The sequence below is a fragment of the Trichechus manatus genome, unplaced genomic scaffold, assembly GCF_000243295.1.
Source record: "Trichechus manatus latirostris isolate Lorelei unplaced genomic scaffold, TriManLat1.0 scaffold00217, whole genome shotgun sequence".
Taxonomy (NCBI): Eukaryota; Metazoa; Chordata; class Mammalia; order Sirenia; family Trichechidae; genus Trichechus; species Trichechus manatus.
In genome coordinates this window covers 721,877-742,713 of record NW_004444153.1, presented here as the reverse complement: position 1 = coordinate 742,713, position 20,837 = coordinate 721,877, and the positions used below count along the sequence as shown (strand labels likewise).

Here is a 20,837-nt window from a genome sequence, read left to right as displayed (position 1 = left end):
ATGGAAGTGTGGTGTCCCATTATGCTCTGTATAAAAACAAAAAAAGCAAACTCGTTGCCGTCGAGTTGATTGTGACTCATAGTGACCCTATAGGACAGAGTAGAACTGCCCCATAGGGTTTCCAAGGAGCAGCTAGTGGATTTGGATTCGAACCGCCAACCTTAACCACTGCACCACCAGGGCCTGATCCTCTGTATATAAAAAAACAAACAAACAAACCTCTTGCCTTCAAGTTGGAACCCTGGTGGCACAGTGGTTAAAAGTTACGGCTGCTAACCAAAAGGTGGGCAATTTGAGTCTACCAGACGCTCCTTGAAAACCCTATGGGGCACTTCTCCTCTGTCCTATTCAGTTGCTATGAGTCAGAATCAACTTGATGGCAAGGAGTTCTTTATGCTCTGTATAGGCCACAGCATATCTGAGATATAAGCAGGCTCTAGGGGCATGACTTTACATGGAACACTGGCAAACTTTCTGCATTCAGTGAAAAGCAACACCAGTCAAGACAGTTATTATCTGAAAACTGTGTCATACATAAGAAATACTGACAAACTTAGGATCTTTTAGCTTTCAGAAGAAAAAAAGTCAGAGGGATGAAATGGTCTTCAAATAAAATAGCGTTATATCTTATTAGAGTTCACTGAGTTGTACAAACGGTTTGTTCTCAACTATGAACTTAATGGCTGGCAGTTCAAATTCATCTAGTGGCACCGCAGAAGAAGGGTCTGGTTATCTGCTTCTGTAAAGATTACAGCCAAGAAAATCCTATGGAGCAGTTCTATTCTGTAACATATGGGGTCCTTACGAGTAGGAAATGACTTGATAGCAACAGTGTTTTTTGGTTTATTTGTTTGTTTTAATCTTATTTAGGGATTGGTCCTACTTGCAGGACTTAAGGTGAAAATCAAATTGTCCTGAAAAATCCCTTAGAAAAATAATATGCTCCAGCAAGACGTAAAAATTTCAATAGGTCTAAAATCACAAGGTTTTCCTCCTATTTTATAGATTGCCATTTATTTTCCACTGAGCAGTAGGAAATGTAAAGTAGTTGTTTTGTCTTTAGTGGCCATGTTGTATAAGGAATGTTTTTCTCTAAATGTACTGTTCATATTATGAAAGGATAACAGGAACTGAGACAGATGGGGGAAAAGAGATACACATTTCCCATTTCACACTCACTCCTGGACATAGGCTTAAGTAGAATGCTCAACACTATTCAACACTATTTAAATTTTTTTTTTTTTTTTTTTTACCTATTCCTTCCTCCCTGTTTTGTGGGAGGGATGAGGGGGGTATATGCTGAATATGCCTAAATTATACAGACATATAACATGACACCACTATACATGAATGACTTTCGCGTAGAAGATTGATCTGGTATGATACAATAGGCAGAACTAGGACCAATGGGTGGACATTCCTGGGTGGAATGGGCTTTCATTTAAAGTGGTGTGCCTTTTGTCTCACAAAAGATGAATGTAGAGGTTACAAGGCCACATATTTTGGAATAGATAATCCAATTCCATTCCAATACTAAGACAATAATTATCTGAAGCAAGTGAATAAAATTTTAAAAAAACAGTAGAGAAAAATTACTGTCTGCTCTTTTAGATTATTCATATTATTGCTCTCTTTATTGTTTGTAATCCAAAATCACTGTGTAATAAAATAAGACGTAAACTTAGCATTTCTAGAGTAAATCGGTGATCTATGATACCCCTAAAATTCAGACTGAATGAGTCACTGAATTGGGTGCCCTATCTTTTGTAAGGAAGACTAAAGAAGAATTGACGCCTCTGAATTGTAGTGTCGGTGAAGAATATTGAATATACCATGGAAGAAGTACAATCAGAATGCTCCTTAGAAGCAAGGATGGTGAGACTACATCTTATATACTTTGCACATGTTGTCAGGAGGTATCAGTCCCTGGAGAAGGACATCATGCTTGGTAAAGTACAGGCTCAGTGAAGAGGAAGACCCTCAACAAGATGTATTGACATAGTGGCTGCAACAATGGGCTCAAGCATAACAATGATTGTGAGCATGGCACAGGACTGGGCAGTGTTTCATTCTGTAGTACATAGGGTTGCTATGAGTCGGAACCGACTCGACAGCACCTAACAACAACATCATCGTAAATTACTTCAAATGTTAGATATGATTACAATAATTTTAAAGTTTAAAGAGAAGTGCGAAAGACAGTAGAAAATTAAATAGAAGAATATAAATGTCAAGAGAAACGGGCATTTTCAAAGTTTCAAGTGACGTTAACCAAAAGAAAATTTTAACTGGATTCACTAAAAAGACACGGTAAAATAGTATCTTTGAAAGGTAATCCAGGAATGCATTTGAGTTAGCAGCTGATTAAATGGGCTAAACAAAATTCCTTCTGTTTTCCTATATGTACCCTGTGCACATTTGTATTTTAAGTCATTGTATTATGCAAAAATTCTTTTTTTACCTATCTGCCTTACTTGCTAGCTCTGCAAGAAAAAGGAATGCTAAAGTGCATGCCCCTCCCTCCTTCTCTTCCTTCCTTACTTCTTTCTTTCCTCCCTCCACCTTTCCTTCCCTTCCTTCCTCCCTCTCTCCCTCCTTCCCTCCCTTCCTTCCTCTCTCCCTCCAACATTTAGCTTTAAAAATTATTTCACTTTTTCCTCCTTTAATAATTAAAAAAAAAACAAAAACAAAAAGCATGCTTTCCTAAACTTCCAAGGACATATGCTACAAAGCTTTGAAAAGGAATTGAAATTTGTAATGAGTTCAAGATTTCATTTTTTTGACTAAGATTTCAAATCCAGGAAAACAAGGACTTTGTTATTCACTATTGTATCCCTTAAAACAGTGAGTGAGCACAGTACAGGGGAAACCAGCACAACTTGTACAAGGAAAGGTCATGGAAGCTCCATAGACACATCCAAACTCCCTGAGGGACTGAATTGCTGGATGGAGGGCTGTGGGGACCATGGTCTCGGGGAACATCTAGCTCAGTTGGCATAACACAGTTTATAAAGACAATGTTCTACATTCTACCGTGGTGAGTAGTGTCTGGGGTCTTAAAAGCCTGTGAGCAGCCATCTAAGATACTCCACTGGTCTCATCCCTTCGGGAGCAAGGGAGAATGAAGAGAACAGGATACAAGGAAAAGATCAGTCCAAAGCACTAATGGACCACAGCTACCAAGGCTTCCACCAGACTGAGTCCAGTACAGCTAGATGGTGCCCGGCTACCACCACTGACTGCTCTGACTGGGATCACAACAGAGGATTCTGGACAGAGCTGGAGAAGGATGTAGAACAAAATTCTAACTCACAAAAAAAAAAACCCAGATTTACCGGCCTAAAGGAGACTGGAGAAACCCCAAGAGTATAGCCCCAAGATACACTTTTACCTCAATGGTGAAGTCATTTCTGAGGTTCACCGTTTAGCCAGGGAGTGGACAACCCCATAAAACCAAATGGGACTAATGAGGCACAGCAGTCCAGGGACAAGGGCCAGAAGGCAGAAGGGGACAGGAAAGCTGGTGATAGGGAACCCGAGGTTGAGTGAGGATAGTATTGATGTGTTGTGAGGTTGTTAACCATTGTCATAGGGCAACATGTGTACTAACTGTTAAATGAGAAACTATTCTGTTCTGTAAGCCTTCATCTAAAGTGAGAATAGCGGCACAATTGGAAGAGTGTAGTCAATGTCACTGAACTGTGCATGTAGAAATTTTTGAAATGGTGTCTCTTTGGCTATGTATATTTTCACCAAAAAAAAGTTTGAGAAGGGAGAGGGTTGACATTTCATGGGGTTGTTAACCAATGCCATAAAACAGCATGTGTACTACTGTTTCATGAGAAACTATTTGTTCTATAAGCCTTCACCTGAAGTACAATTTAAAAAAAAAAAAAAAAAAAGAAGCAGTGAGTGCCTGGCAAATATTAAGCATTCAAATATTTGTTGACTGAATTTTTTTATTAGAAAAACTGTCTTCTCTAAAGATGCTTGTTTCAAACTTTCTACTGGTTCACTAACAGAAATTATCATTGTTTATAGCAAGAATATAGAAAATGGCAGAAGTTATTTTTATACTCTATATACAATATAGAATGTGTGGAGAGAGTTGAAAGAATTTGTGATATAAATATAGGATTCACAGACTGATAGCATCTTAGAGATGTGTTGACAAAAATAATGATGATAAATAATAAAAAAAAGTTAACATATATTGAGTGCTAATTATGTGCCAGGCACTTTTCTAAGGATCTTACATGCATTATCTCGTAATTCTCACAATTCTAGATAGGTACTATTATTATTCCTTTTTACTGGTAAGGAAATTGAAGCATAGAAAGGTTAAGTGGGATGCCCAAAAATCCAACAGGTAGGAGCCCTGGTGGCAGAGTGGTTATGATCTCATCTGCTAACCAAAAGGTTGGCAGTTTGAATTCACCAGCCACTCCTTGGAAACCCTATGAGGCAGTTCTATTCTGTCCTAAAGGGTCGCTATGAGACAGAATCAACTCGATGGCAATGGGTATAGTAGTAAGTAGTGACGTTAACACAGACCCAGGCAGCTGGATTCAGAATCCACACTGTAAACCACTACAGAATGGTGTTTCCTTATATATGATGTAAATCAGATAATTTGATCTGGCTAAATCCCTCTTTATAAGTAAGGTTCCTAAGTTATCTCCTGTGGTCTGAAATTTTCTAGAATGTCCTGGCCCTAGGCAAAAAGAATCTTCCAAAATCAGCACTGCATCCACAACACATTGCCTGTGACAGGGAAAAAGCTTATTTTTATGATGGTTCATAAACAGGTTATATACCCCAAAGCAAGAGAAATTCCATGGCTTTATATTAAAATGAAAATACGTGTCCAGAAAAGGATATTTCCTGTGACTGGAGCTAACAAGAACTACTACATCAAGGAATGTTTTCAAAGGGCTGTAGTACACCTTCCAGAGTGACAACCCCTCTAAAAGTATGATTTGGAGATAGCTTACTGATTAAAGTACTTAACTATATGCCAAATAAAGCAAAGAAAAAAAAAATGAAATGAATAAAATGATAAAAAACGAATCTAGCACAATCTTTACGCTTGAGCATGCAAATATGATAGCCTGGAAAAGGAAACTTCAGTCTTTTGGGAAGTCAAGGTTCGTAACCATGAAATTTTGTTTACCCAGCATGGGGTAAACAAGCAAAATAGTTGACTTATTTTGGTAAAGACCACGTTTACCAAATAACTTTCAATAACTGATAAGACCTCCCAAGTTTTTAATAGTAAGAGAATAGCAATTTTAAGCATTTCTCAGTCTATTCCTTCCTTTCCTTTCCAATCACACTCACAATCACTATTATTCTTCAGATAACTCTTCCTGGAGTACTGTAATACTCTCTGATCTTCTCTGCCTGTCTATCATCCTTCCCTCCATCTAAGATATGGTTTCCAGGGGAAATTTTCCTAAATCACTGTTTATTATGCCGTTCCTTGCCTCAAAATCTTTAATAGCTCCTGTTGCATTCACTGGAGCCCTGGTGGTGCAGTGGTTAAGAGCTCACCTGCTAACCAAAAGGTTGGCAGTTCAAATCCACCAGCTGCTCCTTGGAAACCCTATGGGGTAGTTCTACTCTGTCCTGCAGAATTGCCATGAGTCAGAATTGACTTGACAGCAAAAGGTTTAGTTTGGTTTTTTTGGTTGCATTTATTAAAAAGTCAAAATAAATCAGCTTACTATTTAAGTCCTTTTACGATGTGGTTCTGCCTACCTTGCCAGCTTTATTCACGACTCTATGTTCCTCATGATCTGGTCACTTGTCCCCATCTTTCAGATGCATTTACTTGTGCATTCTGTTCTTCTGATGGGATAGCTCTTCTTTTAGTTAGGGCATATCCTAAGTTTCTATAACAAAGAGATCCCAAAAGTCTCAACCAACCGGACATTTATTTCTCTCTTACACAACAGTCCAGAGGTAGCTAGGTAGTCTGCTAAGGATATGCTGTCCTGCTCCAAGAGATTTTCCGGGGAGTGTAATTCTTACTATCCTGTTACTGTTTCATCTCCTAGGATGATTTCCTTAATGGTGAGTGGAAGATGAGCTGGGAAGGGAGAAAGAGATGGAGGAATGCACGCCCAATCATTTTATGGACAAGATCCAAAAAACTGAAGGTATTATTTCTACTTAAATCCCTTTGGCAAGGATTTTGTCACATGGTTACACCTCTCTGCCAGTGAGGCTGGAAAAAGTAGCCTCAAGGTTGGCAGCCATGTGCCCTGTTAAAACTTGGGGGTGCACTGGTTGGCAGGAGGGGATTCTGTACTAAAAGAAAGAAAGAAGAATCTGAAGACTGAGTTCAATTATTAGTCTCAGCATTATCTTTCTTCGGTTTATGTCTTTAAAAACCCGATTCATTTTTTTCAAAGCCAAACTCAAATGGTACCTTCTCCTGGTCAGTCATCTCTGATCTCTCCTCTTCTTATTCCATAGTTCTCCAATGGAATAGCAACTCTCCTGCCTTCACATTTCATAGTTTTTTGTGTCTTTTTTATGGATTTGGGCACATTTTAGGTATATCACAGATACATCAGAGGAATTTTACTGAAAATATTTTTAATAAGAATATTGAAACAAAGTATGTATGTATTGTCTTTTATGAATGATTTACCGAAACAAAGAAAATCCTTGAATGGTACTAATGGGTCTTTCTACATTTTTTATTTCTTTACTTAGGGTTTTTATTTATTTTTATTTTTTATTCTCATGTCTGATTTCTTTACCCCATTTGCCAACATATCAGTTATTCTGGGGTTCATACCTTCATATTTTGTCATAACAAGCTTATACTTTCAGACAAAGCTTAGAATATGAAATAGCTTTCAGTTCTATTGTGATAAATCATTTTTTCATTTCTTAATTTTTTAATACAAACATAAAATACCTATTTTACATTTAGTTACATATCATAATAGATTATTGTACTTATAGAATTTCACTGTTACAATGTATACTCTGAACACAGTATACCAACTAATAAAAAATTAATGTTGCTATTTTTCTTGTAATATTGAACTGTAAATTATGAGCAAGGGGTCATTTTTTGATGAAAAACCTCACTGACAAGACATAGTGAATATTTACATATCATTCTTTTTTGGTAGAGTACTTAAGATGCCTGAAACAGTAACTATTATCAAGCCAAATTTAAAGAAATTTTACAAAAAAGTCTTTTAAATGATAGGAGCATAATAAAGTATATAATAAATTCCCTTTACCTAAAACTCAAAAAGATTATAACAGCTTCCTACTAAGGAAAAAAAAAAATTAACAGAAATCTAAATCTGTCAGTAATTTCAAATTTAAATGCATGAAACAGCCTGAGGGGATTATAGTAATTGTTGGTTAGCAGATGAGTTATAAACATGGAAATACTTTTTAAACACCTATTTAATCTCCACTGAAACATGTGATCTTGAAATTATATTGAAATAGAACTTAAAATATACGCGTTTACAAGACTAAGCCTCTGATATATTTAATAATCATGTTTTAAGAGGCATAAGGCTATGGTTAATACTGAATATATTCTTCAAAAATATTAATATTTTGTCCTTTCTGTGTAGTTTAAAAAACAACCACTCAGGCAAACTTTATCTTAAAATGTAATGGTTGATTTTTTTGGCAAACCTATAATAATGCATATGATCAATCTTGACTTAATTATTTTGAGTCACAAACACAATTAATAAATCATCTTTGAAGTGCAGTGACCATAATCAGTATACTCTGGAGCAAGTCCAGGGGACCATTAATCAAAACAAGCAGCAAGAAAAGTGAGAGCCAGCCTGAACAGTTAGGTAAACACAGAGTGAAGCTAATAAAAACCTATCTCGATTTAAAACCACCACTGTGTTTACTTTTGAAACAAAGATAAACATTATGATAAAATTAAAGTTATGTAAAAAATGGGGTTTGCTTATGATGACAAAAGTAAATCTATAGCAATTGCACATTCATTCCATGTCCCTAATTTGACACTAACGGGGTTTAAAGTTCAGTCACTAAAAATCTTCAAGTCGATACTTGAATATGCTGAATTGTATTCTCCAAATAAGTTAAATAGGATGAGAATTATGAAATTTAAGTGCTTAACACAGTGCCTGGCACACAGTTATCAAACAAATACTGGCTATTACTGTTAGTTTTGAAGCAGTATAATAAAGTAGCTAAAAATCATGGTCTTTGGAATAAGATTCAAAATCATAAATGTATTACTTATCTTTGGGCAAGATATGTATCCTCTTTAGGTCTGAGCTTGTGATCTGTGAAATTGGCATTATTAAAGGAGATAATGTATATAAAGGACTTAACTCAGTTTGTAGGACATAGTAAGTACTCAGTGAATGTTAACTATTATCATCATTATTGACTGATCAATTTAACTAACAATGTATGTAAATATAAAATGTCATTAACAATGAAAAAGGCAAATGATAAACTCGGAAAAACAAAGATTAATACTTTCAGGTATGAGTTCCTTTAAAGCAATAGGAGACGAAGATATTCATTGAAAATTGGCTAAGGATATTGTTATAGATTGATTTGTGTCCTCCAAAAATATGTGTTGTAAATCCTAACCTCTAAGCCTGTGGCTATAATCCCATTTGGCAATCGGTTGTCTTTGTAATGTGAATGAGGCAGGATTATTGTAGGATGCATCTTGAGTCAATCTCTTTAGAGATATAAAACAGATTAAACAAGCAAGGGAGCAGAGGAGAGATAGGTTAAAACAGATGTGAAGACACATGGAGTTTTCCAAGGAATTAGGAAGCGGAAGCTGAACAGACAAGAACTTCCTCCAGAGCTGACAGAGAAACAAAGCTGTCCCCTAGAGCCGGTGCTCTGAATTTAGACTTCTAGCCTCCTAAACTGTGAAAAATAAATTTCTGTTTGTTAAAGCCATCTACTTGTGGTATTTCTGTTATAGCAGCCCTAGATAAATAAGATATGAACAGTCAATAAACAAAAGATGAAATGCCAATAATCAATAAATATTTGAAAAAATAAGTTATTATTTAATAGTTAAATAGTTAAATGCAAAAATTGGAACAATGACATATCATTCACTGGCACAGTGGTTAAGAGCTACAGCTACAGTGAGCTACGCTGCTAACCAAAAGGTCGGCAGTTCAAATCCACCAGCTGCTCCTTGAAAACCCTATGGGGCAGTTCTACTCTGTCCAATAGGGTCGCTATAAGTAGGAATCGACTCCAAGGCAACGGGTTTGGGGTTTTTTTTTTTTTTTTTTTTCTTTTTTGGGTAGGGAGGGCCTGGCATTGACCAAAATGAATTGGAAAACACAAGAACAAACAGAATACACTGCTTGTGGGAGTATAAATCATTATAGCCTTTCTGGAGGAAATCTAGCAAAATATAACAAAGGACTACCAAGTACTTACACCCTCTAACCCAGTATTCTACTTTTGGGAATTCATTCTAAGGAAATGATCAGTCATATGTGCAAATTTATATACAACACTGTTTGCAATAATACAAACGTGGATAAAACCTAAATGTCCAGCAGGGGATTGGTTAAACAAATTATGTATATTTACACAATGGGATAGATACTATGAATATAAAATGATGTTGGAGCAATGTATCTACTATGACGGATATTTATAATATATATTTAAGTGAAAAAAAATAGCAGGTTACATCATAAATAGTATGAGACTAGTTTTGCCAGTGTATCTTAAAACCAAACCCGTTGCCATTGAATTGATTCAGAAACATAGCGACACTATACGATAGAGTAGAACTGCCCCTATGGCTTCCAAGGCTGTAAAATTTTATGGAAGCCGTAATTTGAAATTTAAACACATGAAGCAGACTGCTACATCCTTCTTCCTTGGAGCAGCTAGTGGGTTTGAACCCCCGACCTTTCAGTTCGCAGCTGAGCACTTAACCACTGTGCCACCAAGGCTCCTAGTGTATCTTACGTAAAAACCAAAAACCCACTGCCTTGGAGTCGATTCCGACTCCTTTTGACCCTAGAGGACAGAGTAGAACTGCCCCATAGGGTGTCCAAGGCTACGAATCTTTATGCAAGCAGACTGCCACATCTTTCTCCCATGGTTAGCAGCCAAGCACTTTTAATCACTGCACCACCAGGGCTCCTTGTCTCTTAAGAAGAGGAAAAAATCTGTAAACATACAGCCAAGTTTTACCAATGCTGTCGAGTTGATTCTGACTTATGGCAACCCCACATGGCTCCGAGTAGAAGTGTACTCCACAGGGCCTGGTGTCAATGGTAGTTGACTATATGTGGTAGAATTATGAGTGTCCCATACGCTCATCATTTCCCTTCCGTGTGTTTTCTGTTTTCGGGGAAGAGCATGGGATGAGCTTTTATAATCAGGAAACATATAAAACAAACTTTGTTTTACTGAAAAATAAATGGCTTAATACTGCTCCTCTCTCCCCCTACAGTTACGTTTTATTTACTTATTTAATCTATAACATTGATAATAGAAACATAGGAAGAAGTATATTAGAAGGCAAACTGATAACTTTTTTCAAAGCTCCATTAAAGGGCAAATCTTCCTAACAGTGAATATTTTATTTTATAATAAACTCTACCTTGACTGCAACTGGATTACTGTGGGGAAATGGGCTTTCTAGGACCCTGAAAAGATGTGGCAAACATGATAACTTCAGTTCAGTAGCCAAGAGAGCCTGATGTTTGTAATTATTCCTCTAAACAAAAGTGTATGTATTGTGCAATTTCTCCCAGAATGGTGTTGAAAGCCTCTAGTATAAAAAGGCAACAATTAAGCTTTTCTAGGTCCAGAAAGACCATACCTTATACAAACCATGTCAGGGGCAGCTGTGCAGTACCTGACCCCCAGCGAAGAGATGCTGCATCATTTCCTGCTCCTTGTAGATACCTGGATCATGATAAAATTGTGGAACCTTGACTAATTAAATCGGAAACTTACTCTAAGGTATAAGGAGGGTGTGTGTGTGTTGTTGCTGTTGTTGTGTTGCCATCCACCCCACACCTGAAATATTACAACTATACAATTCATTAATGGGAACACTTAAATTATTTCCTGATCACTCTAACTCTTTCTCACTGGTGAAAGATTCAGAGCACACAGTTAAAACTCCTTCCCTATAATTCAAGGAGCAACATCTGTGAAAAGTTATAATTTAATATTTTTTAAGGTGGTTTAGAAAAATGGGTTCAAACTTTGTGTTTTCAGAAGACATTCATCACATACAAGTCTAAACCATATCCATGGGCATCTGCATTAGATAAATGGTAACACGTTTTCCCTTGTTAGTCCACAAAAATAAGGACAATACAAAAGTATATAAAGAGTATATAAGTAGTTACTTGTACGTTGGCCCAAACTATTTTAATGGTTTTTTATCTTGCAGCTGACATGATGTCCAGCTGTTCCTTTTTGGGGGTGTACTGATGTGTTCCAGTCACTAAATTCTTCTAGAAAATGACTCTGCTGCTCTCAGCAGGGCCATTAGTAGGACAAGCAGGAAGTCTCATCAGTAGTAGGATTATGTAGAGTGGGTATAGGGAGATCCTATAAACATACCAAAATTTCTTTTTGTGGTTTATTTTAATGTCTGACGTTGTATAATTATTGTTGAAAGGTTTTTATCTTTTAAGTCACTGATATTTAAGAATTTCAAAAGTTCATATTCTAAACTACTGTCCTGCAGAACACTGTTCCTTGGATGGTTACTAAATCTTTTCTTTTTTGGAGGGGTGCAGATTGCATGAGGGTGTTATGAGTAAGTACATTTGAAAAATCATGATTACTCTAAAATCTACAAGATACTGCAAAACCTCAACAACAAAAAGACAAGTAACTCAATTAAAAAATGGGCAAAGGATATGAACAGGCACTTCGCCAAAGAAGATATTCAGGCAGCTAACAGACATATGAAGAAATGCTCACAATCATTAGCCATTAGAAAATGCAGTCAAAACTACAATGAGATATCATCTCACCCCAACAAGTCTAGCATTAATCCAAAAAACACAAAATAATAAATGCTGGAAAGGTTATGGAGAGACTGGAACACTTATATGCTGTTGGAGAGAATGTAAAATGGTACAACCACTTTGGAAATCGATTTGGCACTTCCTTAAAAAGCTAGAACTAGAAGTACCATATGATCCAGCTATCTCGCTCCTTAGAATATATCCTAGAGAAATAAGAGCCATCACATGAATAGATATATGCACACTCACGTTCACTGCAGCACTGTTCACAATAGCAAAAAGATGGAAACAACCTAGGTGCCCATCAACGGATGAATGGATAAACAAATTATGGTATATTCACACAATGGAATAGTATGCAACGATAAAGAACAACGATGAAACATAACATGTAGGAATTTGGAGGTCATTATGCTGAGTGAATTTAGTCAGTCACAGAAGGACAAACATTGTATAAGACCACTATTGTAAGAACTCAAGAAAAGGTTTAAACACAGAAGAAAACATTCTTTGATAATTACGAGGGTGGGGACAGAGGGTGAGGCTTATTTACTAACTAGATAGTAGATAAGAATTATCTTGGGTGAAGGGAAGGACAGCACACACTACAGGGGAAGTCAGCACAACTGGACTAAACCAAAGCTAAGAAGTTTCCTGAATACAGTCAAACACTTTGAGGGACAGAGTAGCAGAAGTAGGGGTCTGGGGACCATGCTTTCAGGGTACATCTAGGTCAACTGGCATAACAAAGTTTATTAAGAAAATGCTCTTCATCCTACTTTGGTGAGTGGCATCTGGGGTCTTAAAAGCTTGCAAGCGGCTATCTAAGATGCATCAACTGGTCCCAACCACCTGGAGTATAGGAGAATGAAGAACACCAAACACACAAGGAAAGTAGTAGCCCAAGAGACAAAAAGGGCCACATAAACCAGAGATTTCATCAGCCTGAGACCAGAAGAACTAGATGGTGCCCGGTTACCACCAATGACTGCCCTGACAGGGAACACAACAGAGAGTCCCTGATGGAGCAGGAGAAAGGTGAGGTGCAGAACTCAAATTCTAGTAAGAAGACCAGACTTAATGGTCTGAATGAGACTGGAGGAACCCTGGGAAGCATGGCCCCTGGATTCTCTATCAGCCCAGAACTAAAACAATTTCCGAGGCCAACTCTTCAGACAGGGATTGGACTGGACTGTGGGACATAAAGTGATACTCGTGAGGAGTGTGCCTCTTAGCTCAAGTAGATACAAGAGACTAAATGGGCAGCTTCTGTCTGGAGGTGAGATGGGAAGGCAGAGAGGGTCAGGAGCTGGTTGAATGGACATGCGGAATCAGGGGTGGAAGGGAGGAGTGTGCTGCCACAGTATGGGGAGAGCAATTAGGGTCACATAATAATGTACGTATAAATTTTTGTATGGGAGACTAACTTGAAATGTAAACTTCATTTAAACTACAACAATAAACAAAAAATAAATAAAATAAAGAAAAATCATGATTAGACAAACTCAAATGAAGTATTTACTGTGAGGTTTCTCAGAACCTTGAATATATAAATTGTCAAGAGTTTTTGTTTTATTTTGAGGGGGGGCATATGAGAGGTGTATGCAAATTTTCTAGTGTATGCAGCATTTTCTGAATATATTCGAATATGGAGCCCCTCCTAGGGTACATCCACCACCCATCTGTCTGTTTGTCTTACTGTGATGGCTTGCACGTTGCGGTGATGCTGGAAGCTCTGCCACTGATATTTCAAATATCATCAGGGTCACCTACGGTGAATAGGTTTCTATGGAACTTCCAGACTGGCTAGGAAGAAAGACCTGGTAATTTACTTTAGAAAATTAGCCAATGAAACCTTATGGATCACAACAGAACACTGACTTGCTTGCTTTTAGACATGTCATCAAGAGGGATCAACTGCTAGAGGAAGACATCAAGTTTGGCAAAGTAGAGGGCCAACGAGGGTGAAGGAGACCCTTGGTGAGAAAGATTGGCACAATGGCTGCAACATGGACTTGAACATACTGGTTATTGTGAGAATGATGCAAGACTGGGCAGCATTTCATTCTGTTGTACATGGGGTGGCCATGAGTTGGAGTCAACTCTAAGGCAGCTAATATAATTACATAAAGGAGATCTTAATAGGTACCCTAGATTGTTGTTGTTAGCTGCTGTCGAGTTGACTCCAACTTACGGTGACCCTGTGTACAATGGAATTATATAATTTTATGGAGCCCTGGTGGTGCAGTGGTTAAGCGTTTAGCTGCTAACCAAAAGGTCGGCAGTTCGAATCTACCAGCTGCTCCTTGTAAACCCTGTGGGGAAGTTCTACTTTGTCCTATAGGGTCACTATGAGTCGGAATCAACTAGACAGCAATGTTTTTTTTTCTTGTTTATATAATTCTGCAGAATGAAGTTTGTGAAGGGTGCATAAAGAATAAATACTTAACTCATCTAACTTCAACAAACTTTTCGACTTTGTTCCCTCCAGCTATCCAAATCTTGGGACTGGAGGCACATTTTTCCTACCTACCTATATATCTAGCTTCCCGCAGACCTTGAAGAATATTTCTTTTTTTCTTTTTCCTTATCAAATATAACTTAAGGAACTCAAAATTAAGTTAAGGTTTTTTCTGGTCCACAATAATTCTTGTTCCTACTCTAATAAGTATAATCGTATACCCCAGTTCTGGTAACTGGGTCTGTATTGTCCCTGTGTTTGACTCCCTATCTTAGTCCCTTGTATAATCCTGATTTGGTTGTTAACTTGAATTTAGCCCTCTTCTTGGCCACCTCTCCTGAGGTTTGGAGTCCTGAGTCTGAGACAAATTCTCATTTCCAGGTCTCTGCTAAGAGTTAACCAAGCCCCTGTTTAGATGCTACCCAATACCTCTTGAAACTGTTTTGCTTTCCAGAGAGAGAAATGAGAAAAAGAACAGCTTCAAGACGGTAAAGCAGAATTTCTCGTTGGAGAGAAATAAGCTGAAATGGTTGAAGATGTGACAAGCATTAATTAAACCATTTAATTTGAACATTTTGTTGGCTGATTTTATTATCTGGCTGCTAATTTAAATAAGAATGTAAAATAGACTTAATTTAGCCAAATAAGTAATAAACATATTAATTAATCAATTTGTTAAACTAATCTGACTAGTCTATCTGGCCACAACAGACTTTATGTCATACCAACAGAATGCTTTTAATAAATTTTTATTTACTGATATGAACAGAATTGAACTTGTTTGTATTATCTTTTTTAGGATGTTGGAAGAATTAATAAGATAGCTTAAAATTTTTAAAAGTTTTCAGTGAAAAATTCTTCCTTGGCTATAATGTTATACAATAAAGCATAACCTCATTAAAAATTTACTCTGGGTGCCTAATGAAGACTGACTGAATGCACTGCTATTTCATTTAGATACATATTGTGTGTGCATATATATGTATATACATAAACATACATATATATATATATATATACAATGTTGTTGTTAGGTGCCATCGAGAGTCAGTTCTGACTTATACTGACCCTATGTAAACAGAATGAAACATTGCCCAGTCCTGCACCATCCTCACAATTGTTGTTATGCTTGAGCCCAATGTTGCAGCCACTGTGTCAATCCATTTCATTAAGGGTCGTCTACATTGAGATGGTAGACCGTTGAGGGTATATATAATATACACACACATATATATATGTAAATAAAATAATTTTACAATGTTCTTTACATTCAGGATTTCACCTGATGATATTAATAAAGTATAGAAATATGAAAGTAATTTTATAATTTCTGCAGTCTTTGACAGTTGGTATGTTTTGTTCAATATATGGAATTAAAAAGACATACCAAACAGCTCTACAAATCATAATTTCAAGTGATGCAAGATAGTCAATAGCAAGGAATGTACAGCATATGGTAATGTTAAATAATAACTCTTGGTGGTGATGCTAGTTGACAGAACAGGATGAGTGTTCCCAAAGTACAATCATATTGTGTAGATTAGTCACACTCAATTTTTTAATGAATATTTATCAGTATATCCCAGATTCAGGGATCTTAGAGTCTTAGTAAAAGCGGGAAATCATCAAAGATCTAAAAATATTCCTGTAATAAGCATTTTAATTTATAAAAAAAAGGCAAAATGGCAGTACAATCCTGCACCTCGGGACTGCTAACACATGCTATTATCCCTGTGAACGCTCTACAGAAGTTTCAGTATGTTTTCAATTTTCTAGTTTCCTGTGTCTCAAAGGAATGAAAGTTTTATTATTAGGAATCCAAAGTTGTACAACATTAAGCAGTTTGAAAGAAGAGTTTAAAAAAAAAACAAAAAGAAAAAGAAACTAAATAGCTTTAGATAAATTTAAATCATTGTATCTAAGAAAATGTAGCAATGACCAAAATATCAGAATTTTCTAGTCAATTTGATATTTTGATCTCTCAAGAACAGTTAAAAGGCAGATCAAAAGGTAGGGAAAACAAAAGAAAAGCCCTCTGCAAAAAAGGAAATGGAAAGTGGAAAATGGAAGTGGAAAAAAGAAATGCTATCCTATATGTGAGGAAAAACCAAATTATTAACACAGGCCACACGTCAGCCTGGTCTGTCCTCCGAGTACCCATCAGCCTTGTCTCACCCCCTATTTCCCTTGCTCCTTCCACTCCCATCACACTCACACATTCACCTTGGCACATGCTCACAGGCTGTTTCCTCTGCTTGAACACCCTTTGCTCTCTGCTCCACTATTCTACTCTTCTTTATCCTTCAGACTACAGCACAAATGATGATTCCTCAAGCCATATCCTCCCCCCTAAATCCTAAACTCTTCAAAGGTTTGCAATTATATAACTATAAAATGATATGATTAATGTTTATCATCTTGCGTATAGACTGCAAGCTCAATGAGATTAGGGATTGTGTTTGATTTTATAGTTCACAACCAAAATCAAAACTTTCTGTGCAATCTTTTCTTCATCACTTCTTGTTGTTGTGCGCTGTGAACCTATATAACAGAGTAGAACTGCCCCATCAATTTTCCTAGACTGTATTCTAGGGAGCAGATCACCATTTCTTTACTCCAGCGGAGACGCTGGAGGGTTTGAATTGCCAACGTTTAGCAGCTGAGCGCTTAACCATTGTGCCACCGGGGCTCCTTTTTTTCATCACTAAGAGAAGTAAGTAACATTGTGTAATATGTTTATTATCAGTTAATCTTTTCTAGTTAACATAGCTAAGAATACAAGGAACCTGAATGTGGTAGAATATCCTTTTTTACATACAAAATTCTTTAAAGTGCTTAGAATTTCAAAAACTTTTGATAATGGTCATCTGAGAATTACTTTTATTAAATGTCTTTGGAACATATACATAAAGATATAGCCACTCAAATAGTTCATGTTCTTTTAACAAGTAGTACAGATTAGCACTTGACTGCTAACTGAAAGGCTGGTGGTTCAAACCCACTCAGATGTGCCTCAGGAGATAGGCATGGTAATCGGCTTCCAAAAAAAAAAAACTGTATGGAGTAGTTCTACTCTGCACACATGGGATCACTATGTATCAGATTCAACTCAACAGCAACCAACAACAATAACAACACAAGTTTATAAGCAGGCTATATCTTCTTTAGTATAACAAATCAAAGAGAAACACTGTGTAGTCAAACAGTTTAATTAACAGTAGTAATCAGTGAATGCTAAACTAACAATTTAATTCAGTAAGATAAGGATAATAATAGTAATAATAACTGGTTGTATGCTATATTTGACAAACTGAAATCATTCATCCAAGTAAAGTTAGCCTCTTACTCTCTTGTATGAACACTGGAGTGTATGTTGTTCACTAATCCATTAAGCGATTATTTATAATCATTGATCAGCTTTGTGACCTTGAATAAGTTACTTAAACTCTGTGATTCTCTGTTTACTCACCAATAAAATGAGAATAATAATAGCACCTCATTGGATTGTTACAAAAGTAAAATATGTAAAGTACAAAGCAAAGTGCTTGGCGTGGCAATTCCTAAACACCTCACATTCTGGGCACTGTACTAGGCACTGTGAGTGAATAAAAAAACTATGGAGGCTTGGTTCCTACCCTTGAGTTTAGAGGACAGTTGAAGTCTTACAAACTAATACAAGTATACCATAAGTTCTACATCTATCTCAATTAAATGCAACCTCAATATTTCAGTCTCCTATGTTCAAAATGGAAATAACTAAAGTATAAAAAATAAAATAAGAACAAAATGTAAAATCTACCTTTTTGTTTTATTTGGGAAAAGGAAGAGAGATTATAAAGCAGAGTATTAACCACTCAACATCTGATTGATAAACGTGCTAAACTAAATTTCTTTTAATTTTTTCTTTCTGACATCTAACATATGTTTTCCATTCGTACTTAGGGGCAGTCAGGACATAATCGTCCTACAATGATATAAGTAGCAGACAATTAAAAAAAGCTGATATGGTTTATATCAACTTTTAAAGTAGTAAAAGTATACAAAATAAACACAGACATGGTCATTTAAAGTGGTAGAGAAAAGGGACATAATATTAACTGCATGCATGTTGGCAGAAACAAACACATTGCCTTTACTAAAAAGCTAACTTTGTTTCATCTCTGTATTATGTGTATTTGAATACATCTCTGTATTCATTGTATTCAGAATATATTAGTAGCTTCAAAGCCTTATATTTAGTGCGCATACAGAGTATGTGAAAAGATCTAAGATTCAGCTCTTCAGCATCAAACCACTATACTTCTCTTCCCCCACACCCTGAATTCTTTATCAGACAAAACAACTAGACCAAAAGCTGCATGAAGACAGCACAGCACTGTGTCTATTTTCTACTCCTCCCATCAACCAGCACCATGTCTAGCAGATAACACTCATTACTCACTTGCTTAATAATTTACTAAATGAAGTACAGAGTTTCCTGCGTATTTCAAACTGCTTGCATTTCTTTTTCTTTCCCATATTAACATGTAGAGATAGTGTGGCTCTTTTAATGTCTGTGATTTGGAAATTGTTCTTGTTCATTATTTAAAGAGATCATAAAATATCTTAAACTCTAGGGTGGCAGAGGGTTTTGGAGAGATAATGAATAAATTCAAATGATAAACACAATCCAGTAAGAGTTTAACGCACCTTGAGTTTTGCATGTACTGTCTGAGCATGTAAGGAGCCCTGGTGGTACAGTGGTTAAGAGATCAGCTGCTAAGCAAAAGGTAGGCAGTTCTAATCCACCAGCTGCTCCTTGGAAACACTATGGGGCAGTTCTACTCTGGGGTCACTAGGAGTTGCAATTGACTCAACGGCAACGGGTTTGGTTTGTTTGAGTCTGAGCATGTCTAAGGGCCCAGCGTAGTATACACTGATGACATTTTTAAGTACAAGTAGATCAGAAGAATTGTAGAGAATAAAAAACCCAATGATAGACAAACAAAATAATTCCACCATTAACTCAACAGTGCTTATTTCTATTTAAGAAATATAAAACTGCCTCTCGGCTTTCAGGCTGTCAGTTTCCTAAAAGCATGGAATATGCTTCATTTAGTCTTTGCATCCTCAATGTCCATAGCAGAAAACCTTTTGTTCTCAGGAACCCTTCACCCTTTTAAAAATTCTTTAGGACCTTAAGAGTTTTTGTTTATGTATATTACACTTGCTATAATTAAAATTAAAACTGAGAAAAATTGAAAAAAAAAATAATTCATTTAAAAATAACAAAAAACCCATTATATGATAATATAAAATAACAAAGTTTTATGAAAAATCACTAATTTTCCAAACAAAAAATCTTGTGAAGGCATTGTTTTACACTTTTGCAAATGTGTTTCATGGTTGGCTTGATTAAAAACAGGTGAATTCTCATTAGCTTCTGCATTCAGTCAGATGGGATATGTTATTTTAACTGAAATGCATGAAGACAATCTGGCCTCACACAGGTATGGAACAGAAAAAGGGAGGGCCTTGTTGAAAGGACCTTGGGGACCCACTGGGGTCCTCATGGCACACTTTGAAAACCACTTTGAGATAGTCTACAATATCTACCATATGGTCATCATTTAATAATTATTTGCTAAACTGATGGAAAATTTAGAGAATAAGAAATAAATTGTTGGGGCATACATGCACATGTCCACGCATACAAATGATTTGCACATTCATTTTTTATTCAACTGATAATACTCTTTGTAAGTGCTCCTTGTTTGACTAATGAAATGGCAATTATTCCAAGTTCTCAACTCCTTACGACTAAACTGCGATGTACAGTGACAGATTGTAGTATGAACCAAAGAGTGAAAAACAGTAAACATAAAGTATAGAATTCCAAAGTTTAATAGAAAGAAACAGATGACTTAACAGAGACATTTCACTTGAAAAAATACCAAGCATAACCAAATCAAATGGCTAATTCGAATGCTACATGGGTCTCTGTTAAGCAGTAAATTAGACTGAAACACTTTACTGAACACAAGCTGGATTCTAATATTTTTAGCATTCTATATGCCATTTCTAATTAATCTATAAAAACCACAAGAAAACTTTTGCTTATGTTTTTAGCACTTCTGCTTTTAAATATGAATAGGAATTAACCAAATACTAGAGTAAATATATGGATTCAAACATTTTACAGTTTTAAAACCATAATTTTATTTCTTTAAAATAGTCTTAAGTACATTTAGAAATAAAAATATAATTTTTACAAATTATATACTGGATTTTTTTCTTTTATTTTTTCCCATACAAAAATTTATACATACCTTGTTATGTGACTCTAATTGCTCTCCCCATACTGTGACAGCACA

The 20,837-nt window shown here is 36.3% G+C and overlaps 1 protein-coding gene across 5 annotated transcripts in view; it reads right to left on the bottom strand.

The window, feature by feature from the left end:
• The window catches only part of XRCC4 (X-ray repair cross complementing 4), a 329,420-nt gene that overhangs the window by 99,780 nt on the left and 208,803 nt on the right, over positions 1-20,837 (bottom strand). The gene's annotated exons all lie outside the window — the stretch shown is intronic.